The sequence below is a fragment of the Crinia signifera genome, chromosome 6, assembly GCF_055691185.1.
Source record: "Crinia signifera chromosome 6, ASM5569118v1, whole genome shotgun sequence".
In the NCBI taxonomy this organism is placed as follows: domain Eukaryota; kingdom Metazoa; phylum Chordata; class Amphibia; order Anura; family Myobatrachidae; genus Crinia; species Crinia signifera.
Window position 1 is genome coordinate 28,654,403 of NC_139222.1, and position 26,340 is coordinate 28,680,742.

General features: G+C 46.7%; 1 protein-coding gene across 2 annotated transcripts in view; it reads right to left on the reverse strand.

The window, feature by feature from the left end:
• LOC146010139 (uncharacterized) overlaps positions 1–26,340 on the reverse strand; it is a 200,303-nt gene that overhangs the window by 118,133 nt on the left and 55,830 nt on the right. The gene's annotated exons all lie outside the window — the stretch shown is intronic.

The following is a 26,340-nucleotide window of genomic DNA, read 5'->3' on the forward strand; positions in this document are numbered from 1 at the left end:
ACGCATAACCCTCTGAGGCACTTATGTATTATATAGCTTCCCTTCTGGACCTACAAGCTATGCTATTACTGGTGCCTGTCCTTGTGTTTCCCTCCTATGTCCCTATAGATTGTAAGCTTGCAGCAGGGCTCTCGTACCTCCAAGTCTGTCTGTTGTTACCCAGTTCGTTTTAACACTGTCTAAAATTGTAAAGCGCAACGGAATCTGCTGCGCTATATAAGAAACTGTAAATGAATATTATACTCCCAGTCATCACCCTCTATTAGTGCTATGATATGTAATTACCAAAATCCACCAATCAGGTCACTGTAGTAATAATATATCAGTGATATCACTGACACTCTCAGATATCCTAACCTCCCCAGTCATGTCCCTGTATTATTACTATAGATATAAGTGATGTCACAGTGACGCTCCCAGATCCCCTCACCTCCCCAGTCACGTCCCTGTATTATTACTATAGATATAAGTGATGTCACTGTGACACTCTCAGATCACCTCACCTCCCCAGTCACGTCCCTGTATTATTACTATAGATATAAGTGATGTCACAGTGACACTCCCAGATCCCCTGACCTCCTCAGTCACGTCCCTGTATTATTACTATAGATATAAGTGATGTCACTGTGACACTCTCAGATCACCTCACCTCCCCAGTCACGTCCCTGTATTATTACTATAGATATAAGTGATGTCACTGTGACGCTCCCAGATCCCCTCACCTCCCCAGTCACGTCCCTGTATTATTACTATAGATGTAAGTGATGTCACAGTGACGCTCCCAGATCCCCTCACCTCCCCAGTCATGTCCCTGTATTATTACTATAGATATAAGTGATGTCACAGTGACGCTCCCAGATCCCTTCATCTCCACAGTCACGTCCCTGTATTATTACTATAGATATAAGTGATGTCACAGTGACACTCCCAGATCCCCTCACCTCCCAGTCCTGTCCCTGTATTATTGCTATAGATATAAGTGATGTCAAAGTGACGCTCCCAGATCCCCTCACATCCCCAGTCATGTCCCTGTATTATTGCTATAGATTTAAGTGATGTCACAGTGATGCTCCCAGATCCACTCACCTCCCCAGTCATGTCCCTGTATTATTACTATAGATATAAGTGATGTCAGTGACGCTCCCAGATCCCCTCACCTCCCCAGTCACGTCCCTGTATTACTACTATAGATATAAGTGATGTCACAGTGACACTCCCAGATCCCCTCACCTCCCCAGTCACGTCCCTGTATTATTACTATAGATATAAGTGATGTCACAGTGACGCTCCCAGATCCCCTCACCTCCCCAGTCACGTCCCTGTATTATTACTATAGATATGTGATGTCACAGTGACGCTCCCAGATCCCCTCACCTCCCTGTATTATTACTATAGATATAAGTGATGTCACAGTGACACTCCCAGATCCCCTCACCTCCCCAGTCACGTCCCTGTATTATTACTATAGATATAAGTGACATCACAGTGACACTCCCAGATCTCCTCACCTCCCCAGTCACTTCCCTGTATTATTACTATAGATATAAGTGATGTCACAGTGACACTCCCAGATCCCCTCACCTCCCCAGTCACGTCCCTGTATTATTACTATAGATATAAGTGATGTCACAGTGACGCTCCCAGATCCCCTCATCTCCCCAGTCACGTCCCTGTATTATTACTATAGATATAAGTGATGTCACAGTGACACTCCCAGATCCCCTCACCTCCCCAGTCACGTCCCTGCATTATTACTATAGATATAAGTGATGTCACAGTGACGCTCCCAGATCCCCTCACCTCCCCAGTCACGTCCCTGTATTATTACTATAGATATAAGTGATGTCACAGTGACACTCCCAGATCCCCTCACCTTCCCAGTCACTTCCCTGTATTATTACTATAGATATAAGTGATGTCACAGTGACACTCCCAGATCCCCTCACCTCCCCAGTCACGTCCCTGTATTATTACTATAGATATAAGTGACGTCACAGTGACGCTCCCAGATCCCCTCACCTCCCCAGTCACGTCCCTGTATTATTACTATAGATATAAGTGATGCTCCCAGATCCCCTCACCTCCCCAGTCACGTCCCTGTATTATTACTGTAGATATAAGTGATGTTACTGTGACACTCCCAGATCCCCTCACCTCCCCAGTCACGTCCCTGTATTATTACTATAGATATAAGTGATGTCACAGTGACACTCCCAGATCCCCTCACCTCCCCAGTCATGTCCCTGTATTATTACTATAGATATAGGTGATGTCACAGTGACACTCCCAGATCCCCTAACCTCCCCAGTCACGTCCCTGTATTATTACTATAGATATGTGATGTCACAGTGACGCTCCCAGATCCCCTCACCTCCCCAGTCACGTCCCTGTATTATTACTATAGATATAAGTGACGTCACAGTGACGCTCCCAGATCCCCTCACCTCCCCAGTCACGTCCCTGTATTATTACTATAGATATAAGTGATGCTCCCAGATCCCCTCACCTCCCCAGTCACGTCCCTGTATTATTACTGTAGATATAAGTGATGTTACTGTGACACTCCCAGATCCCCTCACCTCCCCAGTCACGTCCCTGTATTATTACTATAGATATAAGTGATGTCACAGTGACACTCCCAGATCCCCTCACCTCCCCAGTCACGTCCCTGTATTATTACTATAGATATAAGTGATGTCACAGTGACACTCCCAGATCCCCTCACCTCCCCAGTCAGCAGGTAGATGATCTCCAGGGTGATATTTAGAATCCTCTCAGTCATGTGACTCTGGTCCTTGTCCATCCTCGGGGAATCAGTGACGTGTCTCATCCTCACGTGATGTCTAGTAAACACTCCGTTTCCTCTCCGCTCCGTTGTCTAGGTGTAAATATAATTACAATAAACACCACAAAATACACATGTAACATATTAGGTAAAGGTGCCCATACACTAGTCCGATTTAGGCTAATTTCACCCGATCCTGATGGAACTGCCGAGAAATCAGATGTGTTTGACGTCCCCCTTGGGTCCAATTCGTATCGGACCGGAGCAGGAGGTCGGACCTGCTGCCTACCCGCCGACCCTGCCCCCGTCCCAGTGGCGGGGAATGGGGTCATATTAGATACATTGTATGTGAAAGGACCGCATGTGATGCATCGTATGCAGGTACCAGATGGCTCAGAGGTTGGGAAGGGGCCATACACTGCTGCGATACATCCCAGTAGTGTATGGCCACCATAAGAGAAATCCACACAGAGGCACAAGAGCAGCCTCTAATGTTTCCGCATATATGTTTCCTGCTCGCCCTGTATAATCATCATACTACTACTACTAAGAAGATATCAGAGACTCGTAACCCAGAAAAAAAATCATATAAAATTAATTTAAGTTTTGTAACAGGACAACAAAAGCTGCTCCCAAATGGTAATAAAAAAACAGAGGCTGATGAACTATATAATTATAACACCACACTAGAGGCTGCTCCCTCTGTATAACATTTTTTAACAGGACACCACAGACCGCTCACACCACAGGTCACTCCCCTGTAAACAGGACGCTACAGGCTGCTCTCCCAGGATAACGGGACACCAAGGTAGCACAATACTCAGTCTCACCTGCTACCAGATACAGCAATGCCTTCTATCGGTGCCCCGTAACTTAAACACTGTGGCTGCTGGAAGTGTGAGGCCTCAGGTAAGATCAGCAGCGCTGCCCCAGCAGGAAGCCGAGATGCTGCCGCCTCTGAACGTGGAGACTGGTCTTCGAAAATATGGCCGCCGTTCACTCGCACAGGGGACAATTGTTATGGATCGTTACTCGTAGTACTTACAGCATGGAATCTATCAGCTACCGGTGAACTCTCTCAATGCATTCACACAAGGCAATTACCGGCACTGATGTCCCAGTGTCTACATATAGCGGCGGCCATTTTCCTGTGGTTTGTACTCAGCTCCCAGACTCCCCCGCGGCTGTAGCCAAAGTGTATTTCCTGTGTGGGGTAGAGTGGGAGGAGCTGTGTTACCAGGGAAACGTCCCTTTCTGGTGTGCAATGTGCATGGCAGGCAGGAGGGAGAGTGCTGCAGCTGGCACCAGGTAACCCCAGGTATTATACTTTTAGTAACAGCATAGTAGTGATTGCTGGGTGTGTGCCATATGTGTACTTATACCCTTTTACACCGGAGCCGCAAGGGTTATTGCCGCTACAGTCCGGCCCAGGGCTTGATGTAAAAGCGCAAAAAAAATAAAATAAGCCGGGTCCTGTTACCCGGTGTCCGACCCGGCAAATGTTCAGGGTCGGACACAGGGCTTCCCCGGAGTCAGGGGCCGTGTAAATGGGTGACCCGGGTCATCCGACCCAGGGACCCATTTCCTTCAATCAGGGAGCCCCAACCATTCGGACCACAGCGCCCTGAGGTCAGTCTGGAGGTTGGGCAGGGGCTGCGTACAGCCTCCGCTGCTGTCTGCGGTACTATGCATACAGCAGCAGAGGTGAATGTATGCCTGTGTGCGGCATCCATTCACCTCATGGACGGAGGCTGGGGGCAGCCCAGCAGCTTCCTGGCGCTTGGAGATGATGTCATCTCCGAGAGCCGGCTCAGGGCCTGAATTCACCGGCTTCCCCTACCCGGCATCATGCTGGTGGAACAACTGACGGGATACATCCAGGTCCAAAAACCCGGGAGGAGATGGTGTCAGACAGAAGGGGAGGAGATGGCATTAGAGAGAGTGGGAAGGAGATGGCATCAGAGAGAGAGAGGGAGGAGACAGCGTCAGAGAAAAGGTAGAGAAGAGGGCATCAGAGAAAGAGGGGGAGGAGACAGCGTCAGAGAGGGGGAGACAGAGTCAGAGTGGGGGAGGAGACAGCATCAGAGAGGGGGGAGGAGACAGCGTTGCAAAAAGAGAGAGGGGGGAGTTAGACAGCTTCCGAAATAGAGTGGGGGTGGGCACTTGACGGTATTAGGCCACAACCCCTAAATGTCCGCGAATCGCGGGACTGCTGGAAACCGGCCAGGAGGGTTGAGGGACCACAGCTTCATCCTCAATGGATGTGCTGCAGCTTGCGTTGGCCGGGCCAAGGTGAGGGGGCCGTGGCAAGGTGGAGCAGGTAGCGCTGAATGCTGCTGATCTTTGGTGCAGTCAGGACTGGGTACAGGGGGAGCTGCGGGCCCTAGAAACAGCTTGGACCCCATAGCAGCTGCACCCTCGATAGCTACATCACTGCTAATACTGCTAATTACCCACTTTCCCAGTCAGTCAGGAGAAAGTGCATAGTCAGATGCTTTGCATATATAATTTTCCTTTCAAAAATATGGAAAAGAAAAAGGGGGGGTAGCCTGCTCTAGTATCCCATAATGTCCACTAGACATATATAGATGATAGGTTGTGATTGGCAGAGCAGCACTCACCCAAGCTGGGTAACAGATGCTCCTGTGCCCTCCAGGGATTCAGTATTGAATCCCGGCGGTCGGGATCCCGGCGTTCAGAATCCCGACGCCGGAATCCCGACAGCCGAAATGCCGACAAGGGGGGACGTGGATCGCCCCCCCCCCCCCCCCCGTGCGGGCTCGCTTCGCTCGCCACGCAGCGGGCCCGCTTCGCTCGCCACGCAGCGGGCCCGGTGCCTCGCTATGCTCGGCACACTAATTTATTCTCCCTCCAGGGGTGTCGTGGACACCCACGGAGGGAGAATGTGTCGGCATTTCGCGGTCGGGATTCCGGCGTCGGGATTCTGAACGCCGGGATCCCGACCGCCGGGATTGTAACTGCATCCCCCCTCCAGAGATATCGATAGTAAGTTGTAGAAAAAGCGGCACTCGCAGGCTTCATTAATTAAAAATCGTTTCATCCAATAAAATTATGTGTAATTTCCAAAATTTCAAGGTCTAACTCGGATGAGACTATCCACTTCAGTTCCATCGCCACTACACCACCATCAATTATCTGGGTGTTAAAACCAGTCGAGTACAGAACAAATGGATGGAAACAGACATCTTTTATAAGGCCACAGATAAGAACACTATCTTACACTTATTACTGACACATCAAGAAAACATTGGCCGCTTGTTACCACTGATAAAACCTACAATGTCTTCAGAACACCCATTTGATGAACTGCCATCAACGTGGACACAACATCAAGGACTGGTTAGTCCAGAACAATGTAGCCATTCCAAGGAATACTATCTGTGGCACTTTTCTAGGCAGGAAACCGGGTGCATATAAATGCACCAACTGTATCACTTGCTGCTACATGGAGATAGGGAACTAGTTTTCCCGCCTGGCTGTTATAGCGGTGCTCTGCACCCTGCCCGATTTAAAGGGCAAAATGCGGCCTGCTCCTCTAGCAGCTCCCTGCTAAAACAGCCACCGTTTTAGAGACGGTGATGGCCAGACCCGCTCCCTTTAATGACGGTGGTGACCCGGAACCGCCCACAACAGTGATGTGGGTGGGACCAGTCCGCCCCCCTTAAGCTGCCCCCATGCAGCATCGCCCTGCCCATTTCCTAGAAGGAACACTAGGGAACTACATATTACATCGTAATTCTGAACACAAAATCCCTGTCACGCTAGCAGTGGCACCAGCTGGAGTGTAACGGAGGCTAGGTGCCTTGATGTAAGGTTTTTGCATAAACGACAGAAGGGAGTGATGCAATTGGATAAAAGAAAACCAGTTTTAATAAAGAGAAGAAAAAGGTTATTCACTAGGAATAGTCAGGCGCCTGGTATTGAGCTGATTCTTCAATTAAAGCAGCTGCTCAGGTGTGGGGGTAGTCACTCCCCACTTTTTAGAAAGAGAAAAAAAGGGGAGACACGCACTAGGCGAGTCAAGCAGCGCTTAACACAATGAATGATACCGATTGGTAAAAAATGTAACAATTTTACTGTTAAAAGTACATGCAAATGATACAATAATACAAATAAACAAAAGGGGTAAGGTGGGGAAATAAACGTAAATTGGAATTAATGTAACCAATAATAAAGGGATAAAATTGGAGGATGTGAATGAGTCCTCGCCTCAATGGACACGTCTGTGTAATATATAGGTCACTTAATGAGGATCAGGTAAGTGCACATTACCAGATAGGAATTTGATGTCCCACAGATGTAGCAAAACTGGGAATCCTCACGATGTATGTGGCCAGATGGAGTTGCCACTGGAGGAGATGGATACACTCAGATGGAATCAGTCCTCTAACTGAACAGCGAGAGAAGATGTTTTCTTTAGTCTCGATCGCCGGAGGATATCCAAAACGAAATCCCAGTTGGTGTTGCTGACATGGGTTTTGGCTTCCGTGTCTGGAGTAACTCACACTGGTATAGATGGTTTAACCAGGAGTTGCTGAGCACGGTGTCCGCCGTTTGAAGAAAACCACAGTGGGAATTGAAAGATGGTAGTGTCCACACTGAATGAAGTGTTCACAGTGAAGTCCAGAGGCTGAGGGGGGTCACCTAACCTCAGTATCACCTAAAGTATCAGGAGCCAGACCTAAAGACCCCACAAATAGAACCTTTAAAAACTCCAATTCAGATCATTTTTTAGGATCCCGCCAATGCAGGGAAATGGGAAAATACCAAGGGGGGGGGGGGGGGGGGGGGCACACCAAAGAAAAGACGCCACTCAAGCATAGAGGAGCAAGAGGAGGAAAGAGGGTTCAACGTAAGAAACTAATTTAAAAAAAAACCATCACTAATATTTTTAACATCTACTCGAGACAACTTAATGAAGTAGAGTCTAGATTATTACAAAAAGGTTTAAAATTTTCACCCTCCACGGATGCCAACATTTTTACACTCTTTGTTGAGCTCAATAGATATATCCGCACATTGTGCAGACAGAGATATTTCGCCTCTCAAAAGTCTTGTAAAGATTATGATCCTGGATTCCCTATTCTCCTCGACAGTGGTGACCAAACTTCATTGGACACCCTGGCCGAGTTATGGATGGAGAGTAACAACTCCCCCAAAAAAATCTTTGACATAGACAAATCAAAACTAAAAAATAAATCTGATTTTTACCCCATAAAGGCGAAGGGGACAAGTATTGAGTCTTTCTATAAGACAACACTTGATGATTTCAAAGCACTCTGTTCTTCTGAGAAGCATAAATCTAAAATTAAACTCAGAGATAATCTCACAACATGGGAGAAAAAAGCCCTTATCGGTCTCACTGGGGACACCTCCATTGTCTTCAGGGAGGCCGATAAGGGCGGAGGGATTGTCATCCAAGATAGAGTGTGTTATGTAGATGAAGCACTTCGGCAATTATCTAATCCTTCATTTTATGCTAAATTGTCCAATAATCCCACTCAAAAGTATATTCTGGAGTTGAAGACTTTTCTTGATCAGGCTATTCTTGACTCTACCATCACCAAAGATAAATATTACTTTTTATTTAATCCTCACCCTTTGGTCCCCATTTTTTATCACCTCCCTAAAATTCATAAACACCTCACCTCACCACCTGGTCGTCCCATTATTTCTGGTGTCCAATCACTCACTTCCAACCTTTCACAATTCGTTGATTCCCACTTACAATCAAGAGTAACCACCCTCAGATCACACATCCGTGACTCTACACATTTCTTAAACTTGATTAAGGATATTACTTGGAAAGAGACCTACCACTTCCTAACCCTGGATGTGGAGAGTCTTTACTCTAATATACCACATGAACTGGGTGTTTAAACTATAATAAAAAGATTGAGGGAGGATGGTGATCTGACGGTGGAGCTACAGCGGTTCCTCACAGATTCTATTTCATTTATCCTGAAACACAATTATTTTTTTTTTCAAGACACTTTCTATTTACAGGTGATGGGAATGGCCATGGGGACCAGATTCGCACCAAGTTATGCTAACCTCTACATGGGGGAGGTTGAGGACCAACTCATCTGGGGGCCCTCCTTTGGTGCGAGTCTGATCCTCTATGGCCGTTACATAGATGATTTGTTTTTCATTTGGGATGGGGACATCACATCTATCACTGCTTTTGTTTCACATTTAAATTCTAATTCCTTTAATCTTAAATTCACTTATGATTTTCACCCCCACACAATTAATTTTCTTGATCTTACTTTGGTGAGTGCTAATGGCTCCATACAAACCAGCAATTATCAGAAACCTGTCAACACTAACTCCTATTTAAACTTTAAAAGTGCCTATTACCCCCCTTGGGTGAAAAACATCCCCAAGGGACAGATGCTAAGACTCAGACGGAATTGTTCCGAACTAGAATCCTTTGACAAACAAGCTAAGGATCTTATCACCGCTTTCCAGGATTGTGGATATCCGTCCCAATTAGTTCAGGAAGCCTACAAATCCAGTAATGTAAGTGGAGGGTGGATCCGCACAGACTATGGTTCATATCAAGTAATTATGTTAGACTAATTTGAAAGACCAATATTTGAAACTATTGACGAAAAATCTCCTAGTCATCAATTGGTGGTGCGCCCAAACATTCAGAGAATACAACTGAATAAAAGGGGATTGACTTGCAAAGACGCAGGTCACAAAAAAGCAAAATGTGCTTTTTGGGCGCACTCTTTGTATATGATTATGTAATGTAGTATTGATTCATTAAAACGTAACTTTTATTAAGACTTTACCTAAAAGAAGGATGACTATCTAACTCTTCTTTGAAAAGAAAAATTCTCACTTGAAAGAGAAAAAGATTAAAATGTCCGCAAATGCCAGTTTTAGCTCTGCTATGAATGAGTCAGAGCATAAATTGGTCAGGCATGCAGTTAACGTTACTGGTCATAGGCATTCCTTTTGTAACGCTGCCTATTTATTGAGGCGTTGTGTAACCGTGATTACTCACTCCCTCTGATTATTTTTCAGGGCAAGTGCTGACAATTTTATTGTGACTAATAGTGGAATATATGTCCTATTGTGGTCACTGTCAGGTTGCTCCTTGTGTTCAACGCTTGTGGTTATGTATTAATGGTCTAATAGGTCTAAGTATTTGAACCATTAGTTTAATTATTCGCTGTGCAACGGACAATCAAAATAGCCATGTGGGAGTCTTGGCTCGCATTCATTAAAGGAATCTCACACACAGATGGAAATATTCCCCTGCAGTAGGTTTCTCCTTGGCATCATGTCATGACCAACCATGCGTGTACCATACCAGGTGTTCACCAGAGACTTGGCCTCTGATTACTTGTCTGACCCCCTATATATTCTATTGTTATATAGAAATATTTAGGGGTATACAGGTACACCTGGTATGGTACACGCATGGTTGGTCATGACATGATGCCATTGGTCTTTCAAATTAGTCTAACATAATTACTTGATATGAACCATAGTCTGTGCGGATCCACCCTCCACTTACATTACAGTATTACTCACTGAGTCCTTTCTCAGGTTAGGGATCCAGCACGACAACCAGGTATTTAAACCTTAAATATAGACTTTCACCACCTCTTACTCATATAAAGCCTATAGAACCAACAATTTCCTATGACATGTCGACATTCAGCCTAAAAAATGAGCTGCAACAAAAAAGGAGGACTGAAGATCTGGAGAGTATCTTCGCGTTTACACCGGGCGAGACAAACTCTGATACAAACTGGTCGGATGACCTTACCAAACTCAAATACTTATTACAACGCCAGATAAGAACAAATTGGGACCTCACTAGCCTGGAGAATTATTGCCAGAAAAAGATAACACCAAGGGGCCTTAGACCAAGGACCTTTCCGGCCTTCGAGCTGTATACGGACAACCTTAAAAAGGAATGGGAGAACACTCTCCTTAAATGTTCTCAAGAACTTATGGGTATATTAATACACACAACCACTTGGTCCTGGATGAAATATCCAAAGAGATAGATGGTATCGGTAAAAATGGGAACAAACGGTGAATTTTAAAAAATTTTTTGAGAGGAATAAGAAAGAGTTGGAGGACTATGAGAAAAATATCATAGAGTGGAAGAAGATCAAGTTTCAGAGAGATCAGAGAGACTTCTCAATAGGGCAAGTGTTCAAATGGACCAAATCCAACCCTCAAAGATCTAACAGGAGATATGCCCCATCTTCATCCGAAACAGACTTCTCCAGTCTAGAAGATCTGAGTGAACCCAACCAATATAGACTGGAGGTAGCTCCAAATAAAAGAACCATTGATCCCCAGCACAACTCCCAACCCACCGCCTCAATGTCTTCATCGCCGGCTTTTTTAGAGTATGGCCGAAACAACAGAGGACCGAAACAAAAAGAAAAACAAGGCGGGGCTCCAAGAAGAAGAAGGAGGTGGGAACCCCAGGACCCAAATCGGTACCAACTAAGGGACAGGGAGACGGAACCATCAAGGTATCCGAATTACAGGTACTAAACCTGTCACAGCATCTTCTGACGGATACACAAAAATCAGTTCTTCAAAGGGGCTTATCCTTTTGCCCCACAGCAAGATTCAATCGTTTCCAGTGGGAGACCAATTTACAGCTTTTTGGCCGGAAGCTTTTGCTGACCAAATTCTATACAAAGCATGAAAATCCCACTGACACACAATGGTCAGCCCAGGAACTAGAAGCCATTGCCACACTGGAAGATTTGGACCAAGAGAGCAGACTAATGGATGGAGACAACATTGGAAGACCTACTTGCAAGAAACGTTCAACCTTTTTTCCCCCGACAACATCTGCCCTGAAATCAAAGTATTTACCAATCTCGTTACACGTGATCTAGACAGACTACATAAAAAACATAAATACACGATTAAAACTGCTAATAACATCAGCAAGGAAGAGAAGAAGGCATTACGGGAGATTGGACAGTGGCAGGATGTACAAATCAAACCATCCGATAAGGGGGGCAATATTGTAATCTGGCCCACCGAATTATATTTAAAAGAAGTCAACAGACAATTGGACGACATAACTTGCTATACAAAAACCCTCTTTGATCCTACCTCAAATTTTAAAGCCCAGTATGAACACATCATTAATGGTGCATTAAAAGATAACATCATCACCAAGGCTGAACACCAATTCTTACAGGTACCAAGTCCTCGGACCGCAACATTCTATATGTTGCCAAAGGTCCATAAGAACCTAAGTAACCCTCCTGGACGGCCCATTGTGTCGGGCAATGGTGGGTTGATCGAGAATGCCTGTATATTTTTGGACACACACTTAAGGCACCACGTGACATCTTTACCTTCCTACACGAAGGACACAGCGGATGTGCTTAAGAAAATCCACGATGTGTATCTGGAGAAAGATGAGTTACTTGTAAGCATGGATGTCGAGGCACTTTATACGAGTATCCAACACGATCTTGGTATTAAAGCGGTCAAGTATTTTTTAGAAATGGAAACTTTTGGGGATTTCCAGAATTTCCTTTTGGATCTTTTGCGGTTTGTCCTCCACAAAAATTATTTTCTATTCAACAACCGCTTCTACATCCAAGGGAGGGGCACAGCGATGGGGGCGGCTTGTGCCCCCACGTATGCAAACCTCTTCCTTGGATGGTGGGAGCGGGAGGTTGTTTTTCATGAAGATAACCAGATCTTTGTCGATTGTATCACTTCGTGGAATAGGTACATCGACGATGTGTTCATAATTTGGAGGGGTACGGAACAACAGTTGCATGACTTTATGAAACATCTTAACTGCAACGACCTGAACCTATGTTTTACTTATGAACACAGTAAAACCAATATTGCTTTTTTGGATCTCCAGATATGCAGAGGGAAGGACGATAAGATCACTACCGAGCTATACCGCAAAGCCACCTCGACGAACAGCTTACTTCACAACACAAGTGCCCACTTCCCACCCACCATGGCCAATATCCCCAAAGGGGAATTTTTGCGACTACGTCGCAACTGTTCGGATGATGTTACCTATCGAACAAACAGTGAGGATCTCTGTCTAAGGCTCAAGGATCGGGGTTACTCCATGAGGCAAATCAAGAAGGCACAACGCACAGTCCTAAGAACTCCCCGGGATCAAATCCTATTTAAGGAGAAACCAATGGCAACGAAGGACAACAACGTCATCAGATTCATTGGGGACTTCTGTTCGGAGTGGAGGGAGATTAAAGACATATTACAGCGACACTGGTCCATTCTCCGCAGTGATGATGATCTAGCGGAAAAATTGGGCACTAGAGTTAACATGAGTTGGCGCAGGGCCCCGAGCTTAAAAGACCAACTAGTACGGAGCCGCTACATGAGTACACCATTGAAGAAACCAACAGTAATTGGCAGTTATCCGTGTGGAGGCTGTAAGGCCTGTGAATACATCAGCAGGACCACAACTGTGAAGGACAAATATGGTGATGAGATCCACATTAAAGATTACTTTAATTGTAAGAGTAAAAATCTAATTTACCGCATCACATGCAGTTGCTCTAAGTCATATGTCGGCATGACTTCCCGCATGTTGAAATTGAGAACTTTGGAACATCTGGGAAATATTCGAAATGCCACGAAGGACCAAATGAAGATGAAACAGATCACATCTGTCGCGAGGCACTTCCTACACAAACATGCGGGACAACCCACCAGCTTCCAGATCTGTGGTCTTGAATATGTCAAGCTAGGCCTAAGAGGAGGTGACCTCAATCAGGCCTTGCTAAAAAAGGAGAGTAAGTGGATCTTCCTATTGGGGACCCTTACTCCAAAGGGCCTCAATGAGGGCATTAATTATGCAGCCTTCCTTAAATAAGCAGAGGGAATAAGATCGGATCCCGAATTATAGGAGGGTAAACAAACAGGAGAAAAGAAGGAAGGCAGAGCTACCTGATATTTAAATGGATAATGGAACTTGCACAGGTCCACTCAAATAATCACCATTTTTCACCTATAGTAATACTAATCACTATATACTTTGCCGGTAGGGCAAAGGTCATGCACCATCCCAACCCGAGGAATTTCTAGATATAAATATATATTTTATTTATTTCACTTATCACCTTTTAGTCTTTCCCTCCCCTTTCTGTCCTTTCTCTGTTTTCTCTTCTTCTTCTTTTTTATAATTATTGATTCCAGGTACTATCACCTAAGGCGAATCACACAAACACAACCATGTCTCACTTTATCACACTGTAAAGTTATGTATTATCACCCCATGTAGGTGTATGGACACTCATAAAGGATTCCTCTTTAATCCCATTTCTTTTGTGCATTTCCCTTACATCAATAAACATATCGTTTTGGCACTAGGATAAAAGAGTGAGGTCAGCCAAAAAAATTTTTTTCACTCATTTTACACCTTGGTTTTTACACGCGTGAGCGTTTTAGTTTTTTCCACATCACGTTTAGTCACTTTATTTGGTTAACAATGATCCAGGACCCACCTAATACCAGAATTGGCATTTTAGTCCCAAAATAACTATAGCCACAGTCGACACAAGAGGTCGACACTGACAAGCCAGGCAATCAGAGTCTTTTATCTACACATGATCATCTAGTTGTCATCTAATCTGGCAATTAACAAACTCTCAGCACCCTTCCTCTCTCCAATAGTATCAAGCTCCCACCTCCCCTCCCCCCTAGCTCCAATATTTTTCATCCATGTCTAGAGCGCAATTATCAATCATTAGACATTAGCAGCAGCAATTATTGACTGTCAATACTGACATACCGCCTGTATAGATCAGCGGCGAAATTTCTCCAAAATCTATCAATTGCATTATACAACGCTATAATCAGTAGTGGCTGTATTTGCATTGGCTCTCCGCCCATACCCTCTTCTCCCCTCCTTCTTTTTTGTACAAATACGATCCTGCAAGAAAAAATTAGTATCAATAATCAGGACATAATATTGTCACTGATTTGAGCTCCAATACTCACAAATTAATATAGGCTACAATAAGGATTATATCACTAAGGAATTTATACCTATAATCCTTAAATGTGACATGCAATGTAGACAGGGGCGATATAACCCCACCTAGGCTCATCAACATAGGTTGAAACCTTATGTCAATCACAGAGGACGCCAATGATTGGCTCCAGGCGTAATATAGAGTAAGGGCTGATGCCCACAAGGAAGATGGCGCTGGACTGACGAAGCCTACCGGCGAAACATGTTTCCGCGTCCTCCGCAGGCTTAACTCCCTCCGTTTGTCCTGAACTCCGGCTGCCAGGCTTAGAGTGACATGCAAGTAGCATATAACAGACGCTACACCTCTTGATGTGAACTGAACAGCCGGCTACCTCGGACCCCCTCCCGACACGGCTATCCAGCCTGCCGGGTCAGGTACCACGCAACTGATCTCTGATTACAGAGTCACTAGACATTCTGAGGCAGGAATCGTTTATATGCTTGTGGTTAGATAATAGCCTGGTGGTATATGCACACCATATCCATGTGTACACAGCACTTTTTTCGCTCTGTAGATAATTAGTTTTTTTATGTGAATTTGCCCCAAACAGCTGATGTCAAACAGCGATATTTGATAGGAGACTACAGGTTGTAGCCTGAATACAGCGATGCTAACTGTTTGATGTGACAGCCCAGTAGTGGATATCTGTATATGGCACAGGTGGCTGTATGGTTATAGCACCATTTCTGTGCAAATTGACATATACAGAGTATTTGACTTCTGGTGCTGCTTTATTTCTTAAAGTGGCTATATTGATCCAATCATCTCGTGATGTGTATGCGCTGCAAGTAACCAACCTTGTATGTAAATCTACCCTAACAGCTGCAATCAATTAGCAGGAGTTGGTAGGGGATCACAGGCTGTAGCCTGACACAGTGGAGCTATCTGTGTAGTGTGATAGCCCAGCAGTGAATAGACGTATATGATACAGGTGGCTATAAGGCTATAGCACTATTTAGTACAACTTATGTATGCAGAGCGTTTTGTTACAGGTGCTGTTTGATCTCCAAAAGGTGGTGACATCGATCTAATCATCTTTTTATGTGCACAGAGGAGTTATAAGGCAGCTTCAAATAAGGAATACGTATTATTGTGGTAAAAGACTGTTATGACAAACGATTAAGTTTACTAAAAAAGTTATGTGCACACTGGGAATATACCCCAAAAAATTACCCATGTATGTATGTGCACTGTTTGAGAGTATCTAATAATTCCCGGGATCAGCAGGTGACCAGTAACAGGCTCTCTCATTGGGGATTCGATGTATTAATACAGATCCTCAAAAGCAGAAGCCTTGGTACACAAGCTACCCGACTATACTCCAGTAAACTGTGATCTCTTCAACACTCTCTCATCCGGCCAGGTTATATGAATAGTTTCCCTGCACTGCTAGACGCATCAGGGATGACATATATCTGACCCGACAGCAGAAGTGTTCTATTTTTTCCCCACAGCAGTCAACCTGACATCATATAACGGTGACTACAACACACAGTGTACCTGTATACCCCTAAATATTTCTATATAACAATAGAATATATATAGGGGGCCAGACAAGTAATCAGAGGCCAAGTCTCTGGTGAACACCTGGTATGGTACACGCATGGTTGGTCATGACATGATGCCAAGGAGAAACCTACTGCAGGGGAATATTTCCATCTGTGTGTGAGATTCCTTTAATGAATGCGAGCCAAGACTCCCACATGGCTATTTTGATTGTCCGTTGCACAGCGAATAATTAAACTAATGGTTCAAATACTTAGACCTATTAGACCATTAATACATAACCACAAGTGTTGAACACAAGGAGCAACCTGACAGTGACCACAATAGGACATATATTCCACTATTAGTCACAATAAAATTGTCAGCACTTGCCCTGAAAAATAATCAGAGGGAGTGAGTAATCACGGTTACACAACGCCTCAATAAATAGGCAGCGTTACAAAAGGAATGCCCATGACCAGTAACGTTAACTGCATGCCTGACCAATTTATGCTCTGACTCATTCATAGCAGAGCTAAAACTGGCATTTGCGGACATTTTAATCTTTTTCTCTTTCAAGTGAGAATTTTTCTTTTCAAAGAAGAGTTAGATAGTCATCCTTCTTTTAGGTAAAGTCTTAATAAAAGTAACTGTCACGGCCGCTGTTAGGACGCGCCGCTCACCTGTTCATCTCCGGCGGCGGGGCCTGCGGGCCATCCGTCTGGGTGCAGGACGGGGAGCGCGGCGTCTAGGTCTCCCGGCCGCGACCATCTTCCTGGGGCCTGTAGCACGCGCTTCCAGCATGAGAGCCAGCCAAGGTTGTTTGTCTCCAGTCCGGGCGCCGCCATGTTGTTGTAGCCAGCCAATGGTTCAGAGCTCCAATTCAACTCCTCCAATCAAGATCTACCCTGGGGGATAAAGCAGAGCCCTCTGGGGCATACAAGCGCCAGTGCTTTGTTGTCAATCCCTGTGGAGGAAGCTTCAGCCTGTGCTCCTGTCCTTGCCCTGTGATATCCCTGATCCCTGTCTTCGTTACCTGCAGTTCAACACCTGATACCTGGATACCTGCATTTGCATTCTGCTCCCAGCCCTTACAGCTTTACACCTGTTTCCTGGACTTTGCAAATTGCATGCTGTCTCCAGCCCTTTCAGGTTTGCTACAGTCTCTCGAATCTCTGCACCTGCTGCCAGCCCTGCGTGTCTGTTGACACATCTTCACTCCTGCTGTCGACCAGCTGCACCTGCTGCCAGCCCTGCGTGTCTGTTGACACATCTTCACTCCTGCTGTCGACCAGTTGCACCTGCTGCCAGCTCTGCGTGTCTGTTGACACATCTTCACTCCTGCTGTCGACCAGTTGCACCTGCTGCCAGCTCTGCGTGTCTGTTGACACATCCCCACTCCTGTCGTCGACCAGCTGCACCTGTTGCCTGCTCTGCGTGTCTGTTGACACATCTCCACTCCTGTCGTCGACCAGCTGCACCTGTTGCCAGCTCTGCGTGTCTGTTGACACATCTCCACTCCTGCTGTCGACCAGCTGCACCTGTTGCCAACTCTGCGTGTCTGTTGACACATCTCCACTCCTGCTGTCGACCAGATGCACCTGTTGCCAACTCTGCGTGTCTGTTGACACATCTCCACTCCTGCTGTCGACCAGATGCACCTGTTGCCAACCCTGCGTGTCTGTTGACACATCTCCACTCCTGCTGTCGACCAGCTGCACCTGTTGCCAGCTCTGCGTGTCTGTTGACACATCTCCACTCCTGCTGTCGACCAGATGCACCTGTTGCCAACCCTGCGTGTCTGTTGACACATCTTCACGTTTGCTGTGGTCCCGCTGCACCTGTTGCCAACCCTGCGTGTCTGTTGACACATCTTCACGTTTGCTGTGGTCCCGCTGCACCTGTCGTCAGTCCTGCGTGTCTGTTGACACACCATCACGTCTGCCTGTGGTCCAGTTGCACCTACTGCCAGTCTTCCGTGCCTGCTGACGTCTCACCATCCTGCTGTCTGCCTCCGCACCTACTGCCAGTCTTCCGTGCCTGCTGACGCCTCACCATCCTGCTGTCTGCATCCGCACCTACTGCCAGTCTTCTGTGCCTGCTGACGTCTCACCATCCTGCTGTCTGCCTCCGCACCTACTGTCCGTCTTCCGTGCCTGCTGACGCCTCACCATCCTGCTGTCTGCATCCGCACCTACTGCCAGTCTCCTGTGCCTGCTGACGCCTCACCATCCTGCTGTATGCATCCGCATCTACTGCCAGCCCTCCGTGCCCGCTGACGCTTCTCCATCCTGCTGTCTGCATCTGCACCTGCTGTCAGTCCTTCAGCCCGCTGACGCGGTTCCACCCTGCTGTCGGCACCTGCGTCTACTGCCAGTCATCGGAGGTCGCTGACTTCCGTCTCCTACTGCCCATTGCCGTCTGCTCCCACAGTCAGTCATTGTTTCCCCAGTAAGCTAACAGAGACTCTGGGATCAATCCCATCATTCTGGACTCTCAGTTGTTACCCAGGTATTCCACTGGGTTTTCTGATCTACAGTTTCATTTATGGTCTTGCCTTCTCATGTTGGTGCTACAATAAAGAGTTATATCAAACCTGCTATTCTCCAGTCTCCTTCAAGCCGCAAACACCCAACCTCCAGGCCTCAGACAGATCCACAAGGTACCCCTAGCGTGACAGTAACGTTTTAATGAATCAATACTACATTACATAATCATATACAAAGAGTGCGCCCAAAAAGCACATTTTGCTTTTTTGTGACCTGTGATCTTAATAGAGGATCTTTTTTTCTAGTTTTAATAAAGATACTGTAATACAGGAGATGAATAGTGGCACAAAGGTAATACTGAAGATATGCGATAACCAAAGTCAATGATATATAAAAGTTATTGTAAAGTTCGTCGTGGGTGGAGCACGAGGTTGATATCTGAAGATGGCTTGAAGTGTAGATTGGATAATAAACGTAAACTTGAATAATCGAACTGAAGAATATACTTGGAAAGATGATTGGATTGATGATTGAAGAATTGAATGAAAGATTGGAATCCGGAAGGAATAATAGCGGCCTGAATGGCTGTGACCAAGAGGGTTGTGGGTGAAGCGACCATCAGGTGAGGAAAAGGGTGATCCCCTTTAGGGGGCTAACCTTGTCCGGACCGTAGAGGCGGCAGCAGGGTCCTGCAGGTGGATGGTCGAGTACAGCAGGCAAGCAGAAGGATTCCTCTTGGAGATACCTGGCAAGCCGCAGCGCTGTCAGCAGGAGGGAGTCAGATGTCTAGGGAAGGACATAATTGTACTGACTGACTCCTAGACCTAGTCAGTCAGTATTTATCAGGAGGGCTGCACTGCAATTGGTTGGAGCTGATTGGCAGTGCAGTCCCATTGGAGAAACCAGATGGCCGCCGCCTAGGGGCGGCGACAGTTCGCAGCCTGCAGGAAGCATGTGCAGCATACTCCAGGCTGTGTGTCCAGCAAGGCCCAAACAGGCACAGAGCATCATGGAGCCTCAGAGGTAACCATAGTATGGGAGGCATGGGTAGCAGCCATGGTGCTCGTGACAGCACCCCCTCCTTTACGAGTGGCCCCAGGACACTCCTTAGGCTTAGCTGGATATTTCCCGTGGAAATTTTTTACAAGATTGGGTGCGTGTACCTCTGTGGCGTTGGTCCATGATCTCTCCTCCGGGCCATAGCCTTTCCAATCGATCAGGTACTGGAGTCTCTTGTACCTTATACGAGAGTCTAGGATGCAAGCCACTTCATATTCCACGCCCCTGTGAGTAAAGACTTTAGGAGATTTGGGGAGACTTGCATGGTATTTGTTTAGAATCAATGGTTTGAGTAAAGAGACATGAAAAGAGTTGGGAACCCTTAAATAATGCGGTAATTTTAATTTGTAGGCAACCGGGTTGATGATCTGCAGAACCGGGAAAGGACCGATGAACCGCGGTGCAAACTTAATTGAAGGAACCCGAAGGCGAAGATTCGGTGTGACAGCCATACTTTATCACCTACTTTTAAATCTGGTACTGCTCTTCTTCTTCTGTCTGCAAATTTTTATACCTTTGAGAGGCGCTGACCAAGGATTTCCTGACCTTTCTCCAATCATGACGCAGTTGTTGGAGGGTCAAAGTTACCGCTGGCACAGATGTTGCAGGGAGCCGCTGGAAATCAGGAACCTTGGGTTGGAAGCCATAGTTAATAAAGAAGGGAGTAGAAGATGCAGACGAGTGATACTGATTATTGTGGCCAAACTCTGCCCAAGGCAACACCTCAACCCAATCATCTTGAGAAGAGGACACATGTAAACGCAGGAATGTTTCTACATTTGATTGACTCTTTCTGTTTGGCCATTAGATTGTGGATGATAGGCTGTACTAAAGTTAAGTCGAATCTTGAGGACTTTACACAATGCTCTCCAGAATTTAGCCACAAACTGAACCCCTCGATCGGACACAATCTCTTCGGGTAGTCCATGGACTCTGAAGATCTCTTTAATAAACAAATCAGCAAGTTTGGGAGCTGAAGGTAACCCCTTCAGAGGTATGAAATGCGCCATTATCGATAACCACCCATATGGTACTATAACCATCTGAGGATGGTAGATCTGTAATAAAGTCCATCAACAAATGAGTCCACGGTCCCCGTGGGATCGAGAAGGGTCTCAATGGACCTATTGGCGCTAGATTAGATGACTTATGTTGGGCACAATGAGGACAGGATGCAATATACTCTTGCACATCCTTTTTTAGAGCAGGCCACCAATATTTTCGGGACAATAATTCATTAGTCTTTTGAACCCCTGGGTGCCCGGATAATTTTGAATCATGGGCCCACCGCAAGACTTGACTCTTTGAATTAGGTCTGACAAACGTTTTACCTGGAGGCACCGATACTTGCACTGTGGTAGCAGCAAAGGCACTTGGATCCAGAATTGGACTCCCTTCAAAGGATCTGGACTCCTCCTCTGTTTCCCATGACCTAGAAAGGGCATCTGCTTTGCGATTCTTTACTCCTGGAGAAAAAGACAACTTATAATTAAATCTGGCAAAGAATAATGCCCATCTGGCCTGCCGGGGATTAAGACATTGTGCATTTTTCAAATAAAGCAAATTTTTATGATCAGTGACAACATTAATGACATGGACTGCCCCCTCCAATAAATAATGCCACTCTTCTAGTGCCATTTTGATGGCCAATAATTCCTGATCCCCTATGGCATTATTTTGCTCAGCCGATGAGAGTCTTTTAGAGAAAAACCCACAAGGATGTAACTGTCCGTCACTTTTTGCCTGAGAGAGCACAGCTCCTACACTGATGGAAGAGGCGTCAACCTCCAATGTAAAAGGTAACGTGACATCTGGTTGGGCCAGCACTTGTGCTGTGATGAATTTTCTTTTGAGAGTGATAAAAGCTTTGGAAGCTTCAGGATTCCATTTAGAGGGTTTGGCACCTTTACGAGTGAGCGCAGTGATGGGGGCAACAATTGTAGAAAATCCTTTGATACATTTTCTGTAATAGTTCGCAAATCCGAGGAACCTTTGGACCCCTCGGAGAGTATGAGGCTGAGGCCATGACTGAATTGCCTCTACTTTGGCTGGATCCATTTCTAGACCAGAGCCTGACACGATATATCCCAGGAAGGGTATAGAAGGCACCCCGAAAATGCATTTCTCCAACTTACAGAAGAAAAGTTTTTTTCTAAGGCGTGACTGTTACGATGCCCTGGCCAGGGCACCAGGGACTATACGGGTTCCAGACGGTGAGGTAATCAGGCGTGAGCCCACAGCCGGGACCGTCGGTTAGGACGGCCACAGCAGGTCCTACACTCTCTCTGTTGAGTCCCCGAGGCAGATGGCAAACCCCTGCGGAGCTAGGCTTCACCTTTGGCTGCCGTGTTTGAAGGAGCGAGTTAAGCCTGCTCCGACCCCGATGCAGCCAGATCTTATGTGATGACAAGGGGTAAGCGATCGCCACGGGGAATCTCAAGAGGTTAAGCTGACTAATGGACCTAACTGGTAATAGGCCCCTAACTGCCGGCACCAGGCCAAGACGGGGAGTGCGACCAAGTCGCAGACACCAGCGGCTAGACGGGAGTCCCCAAAAACACACCAGAGGGACCGTGACTCCCAAAGCAGGGATCTGGATGGAAAGACGACACTCCTGCCTAAACAGAACACTAATGGCAGACGGGGCAAGGGAACAAATACCGAAAGACGGGGACAAGGAGGCAAAAGAGGATAACCAAGGATAATCCCACGGAGGGGCTTAGCCACTGAGGGCCGGGGAACCAAAGAAGGTAAAGACCAGGGCTCCACTGGAGCACTTACGTGACCCACGGAAGATGGAGACAGTGGGTCCGCTGCAGGCTCACAGGCTGAGGATGGAATTCAGCAGAGGAGTCCAGGGAAATGCAGGAACACTGGGATCCACGGGCAGACACAAGCTGACAGGCTGGGAGACCAGGAAGGCTGCAGAGAGGAACCACAGCGAGGGATTCTGGGACCAAGGGCCCAGGGGACCGGGGAGCACAGCAGAATGCTTCAAAAGCAATAAAGCTATAACCGGCGTCTGTGCCCAGCAGACGCCGTCGCGCGCGTTCCTGGCCGCCGGGCGGAAGCTCGGGGATGTTGCCTAGCAACGCCCCGACGCTTAGCCTCAGAGTGAGGCTTGGGACGCTGCCCGGCAACGTCCCCCGCCGCATCAGATGACGCGGCGTCCGTCCGGGTGCAGGGATACCCGGACGGAGGCGTGCAACAGTACCCCCCCCCTTGAGGAAGGGTTAACAACCCTTTCCCACCAGGTTTATCTGGGAATTTACGAAAAAAGGCCCTCCTAAGGTTGGGCGAATGCAAATCTCCATCGGAAACCCAGGACCTCTCTTCGGGACCAAATCCCCTTCAGTGTACCAGAAACTGCAAGGAACCTCTCACAAGTCTAGAATCGAGGATCTTTTCCACACGGAACTCCTGTTGCCCCTGCACCATCACTGGGGCGGAGCCATTCCTCAGTCTGCGAGGAAATCTCTGTGAAAACACCACTGGCTTAAGAAGCGAAGCATGAAAGGTACTCGAAATCCTGAGGGACTTAGGTAAAGCAAGACGAAACGCTACCGGATTAACCCTCCTGACAATCCGAAAAGGCCCAATGAACCGAGGCCCTAACCTTGCTGATGGTTGGTGAAGCTTTATATTACGGGTGGATAGCCACACCCAGTCACCAACCTTGAAAGAGCAAGGCCGTCTGGACTTGTCAGAGAATACCTTCTCTCTGAAAGAGGCTTCTTTAAGGGCCAAGTGGACTTTCCTCCATATGACTTTGAGGCGAGAGGCAGCTGTCGAAGAAGAGCCAGGGGCATCCGGTCCCAAACAATTAGCCCGTGGATGGAATCCGTAGACTGCAAAAAAGGGCGACGTCTTAGAGGCCGAATGATGTGCGTTATTATACGCAAATTCGGCTAACGGCAGTAAAACTGACCCAGTCATTTTGTAGTTTGGAAACAAAGACCCTCAGATACTGCTTAAGAGACTGATTAAGACGCTCTGTTTGTCCATTGGCCTGTGGATGGAATGCGGAAGTGAGGCTGATCTTAACCTTCAAGGCAGCACAGAACATTCTCCAAAACTGAGCCACAAACTGTGGACCCCGGTCGGACACAATATCACTGGGAAATCCGTGCAAACGAAAAATGTGCTGAAGGAATAGCGTGGCCAGTTCTTTAGCCGAGGGTAACTGCCTTAAAGCCACGAAATGCGCCATCTTAGAAAATCTATCGACGACGACCCAAATGACTTGACAGTGTGATGAGACTGGAAGACCCACAATAAAATCCATGGCCAAATGGGAACAAGGCCTGCCAGGAACGGACAAGGGCAACAACTCTCCCAATGGTCGTGAACATGGAACTTTATGTCGGGCACAATCTGGACAAGACAACACAAAGTCCTTGCTGTCCCTGGCCATCCCTGGCCACCAGACCACTCGGGATAATAAAGCAAGAGTTTTAAATACTCCTGGGTGACCAGAAATCCTAGTATCATGGCATTCTGCCAACACTCTGCGTCTCAATGAAGGAGGAACAAACAGTCTATTCTCCGGAGTTTGGGCTGGAGCTTGCCCTTGAGCTTGCCGGAGAAGACCCTCCAAGGTCTGGCTCACTCCATCATGAATACAGGATGAAGGAATGATGGACCCTGACTTGATCCCACTCTCCTGTTGAGGAATGAAACATCTGGAAAGGGCGTCTGCCCTGATGTTTTTTGATCCAGGAATATAAGAAATAACAAAGTTAAACCTCATAAAGAAGAGAGCCCACCGGGCTTGGCGAGCGTTCAGTCTTTTGGCTGACAATGTATTGTAGGTTCTTATGATCAGTTAAGACAAGAATCTGATGAACAGCTCCCTCCAGCCACTGTCGCCATTCATCAAAGGCCCACTTGATGGCGAGTAACTCCCTGTTGCCCACATCATAATTGGACTCTGCTTGAGAAAATGTTTTGGACATGTAGGCACAGGGGTGGAATTGTAAAGACTCCGGATCTTTCTGAGAGAGAACCGCCCCGGCCCCAACTTCGGAGGCGTCGACTTCCACCACAAATGGCAGCTCAGGGTTGGGGTGTGTAAGAATTGGAGCCGAAATGAAGGCTAGCTTCAAGGTTTTAAAAGCCTGTTCTACCTGAGGAGTCCACGCTGATGGATCCGCACCTTTTTTGGTCAAAGCCACCAAGGGTGCCACAATCGAAGAAAAGGCATGAATGAATCGCCTATAATAATTGGCGAACCCAAGGAATCGCTGGACTACTTTTAAATTGGTGGGTCGAACCCAATCCAAAATGGCTTGTAATTTCTTGGGGTCCATTTGGAACCCTTGCGAAGAAATTATATATCCCAAGAAAGACACCTGGGTCACCTCAAATTCGCATTTTTCTAATTTAGCGAATAACTGATTCTTTCGCAATTTTTGTAGAACCTGACGAACTTGTGCCCTATGCGAGTCCACGTCTTGGGAAAAAATTAAAATATCATCTAAATAGACAACCACGAACTTGCCCAAGAATTCCCGAAGGACATCGTTAATAAAATACTGAAAAACGGCTGGGGCATTGGATAGCCCGAACGGCATTACCAGGTACTCATAGTGCCCCGTCTGAGTACTGAACGCCGTTTTCCACTCGTCCCCTTCCTGGATTCTTATGAGGTTATAAGCCCCCCTAAGGTCAATTTTAGAAAAAATAGTAGCGGAACGTAGTTGATCGAACAGAACCGTAATTAAAGGAAGGGGATAGGTGTTTTTCACCGTAATTTTATTAAGGGCACGGAAGTCTATGCACGGCCTCAAAGAACCATCCTTCTTTTCCACAAAGAAGAAGCCGGCACTGAGCGGAGATTTAGAGGGCCGAATAAACCCCTTGGACAGACTTTCTTGAATGTACTCATCCATGGCCTTTGTCTCCGGGAGAGACAATGCATAAAGTCTACACTTGGGTAATGGTGCTTTGGGGACCAATTGGATGGCACAGTCGTATGGCCGATGTGGAGGTAAACTGTCGGCCTTTCCCTTTGAAAAAACGTCTGAGTAATCCTGGTAGGGAATGGGAATCCCCGTTAAAGAGTTGGACTTCACAGGGAGCGAAATATGAAGGCACTTCTGTTGACAATTGGGGTTCCACTGGGTAATCTCCCCAAGGCGCCAATCAATGATGGGATTGTGTTTTTTCAACCAGGGGAAACCCAACACGATGGGTACCGAAGGACATGAGGTTAACAGGAAAGTGATCTCCTCCTGGTGAAAAAGACCCATGGTCAACTGTACGGGTGGAGTCTGAAATGTAACGGCCCCATTGGACAGCTCACCACCATCTAAGCCCCGTAAGGTAATGGGGATAGGAAGCTGGAGTTGAGGAATCCCCAAACTCTGGGCGAGGGAAGAGTCCAGGAAATTACCGGCCGCGCCGCTGTCAAAAAACACTGACCCCGAAAAATTACCCCCTTGAAAAGAAATATGTCCCGGGATTAATA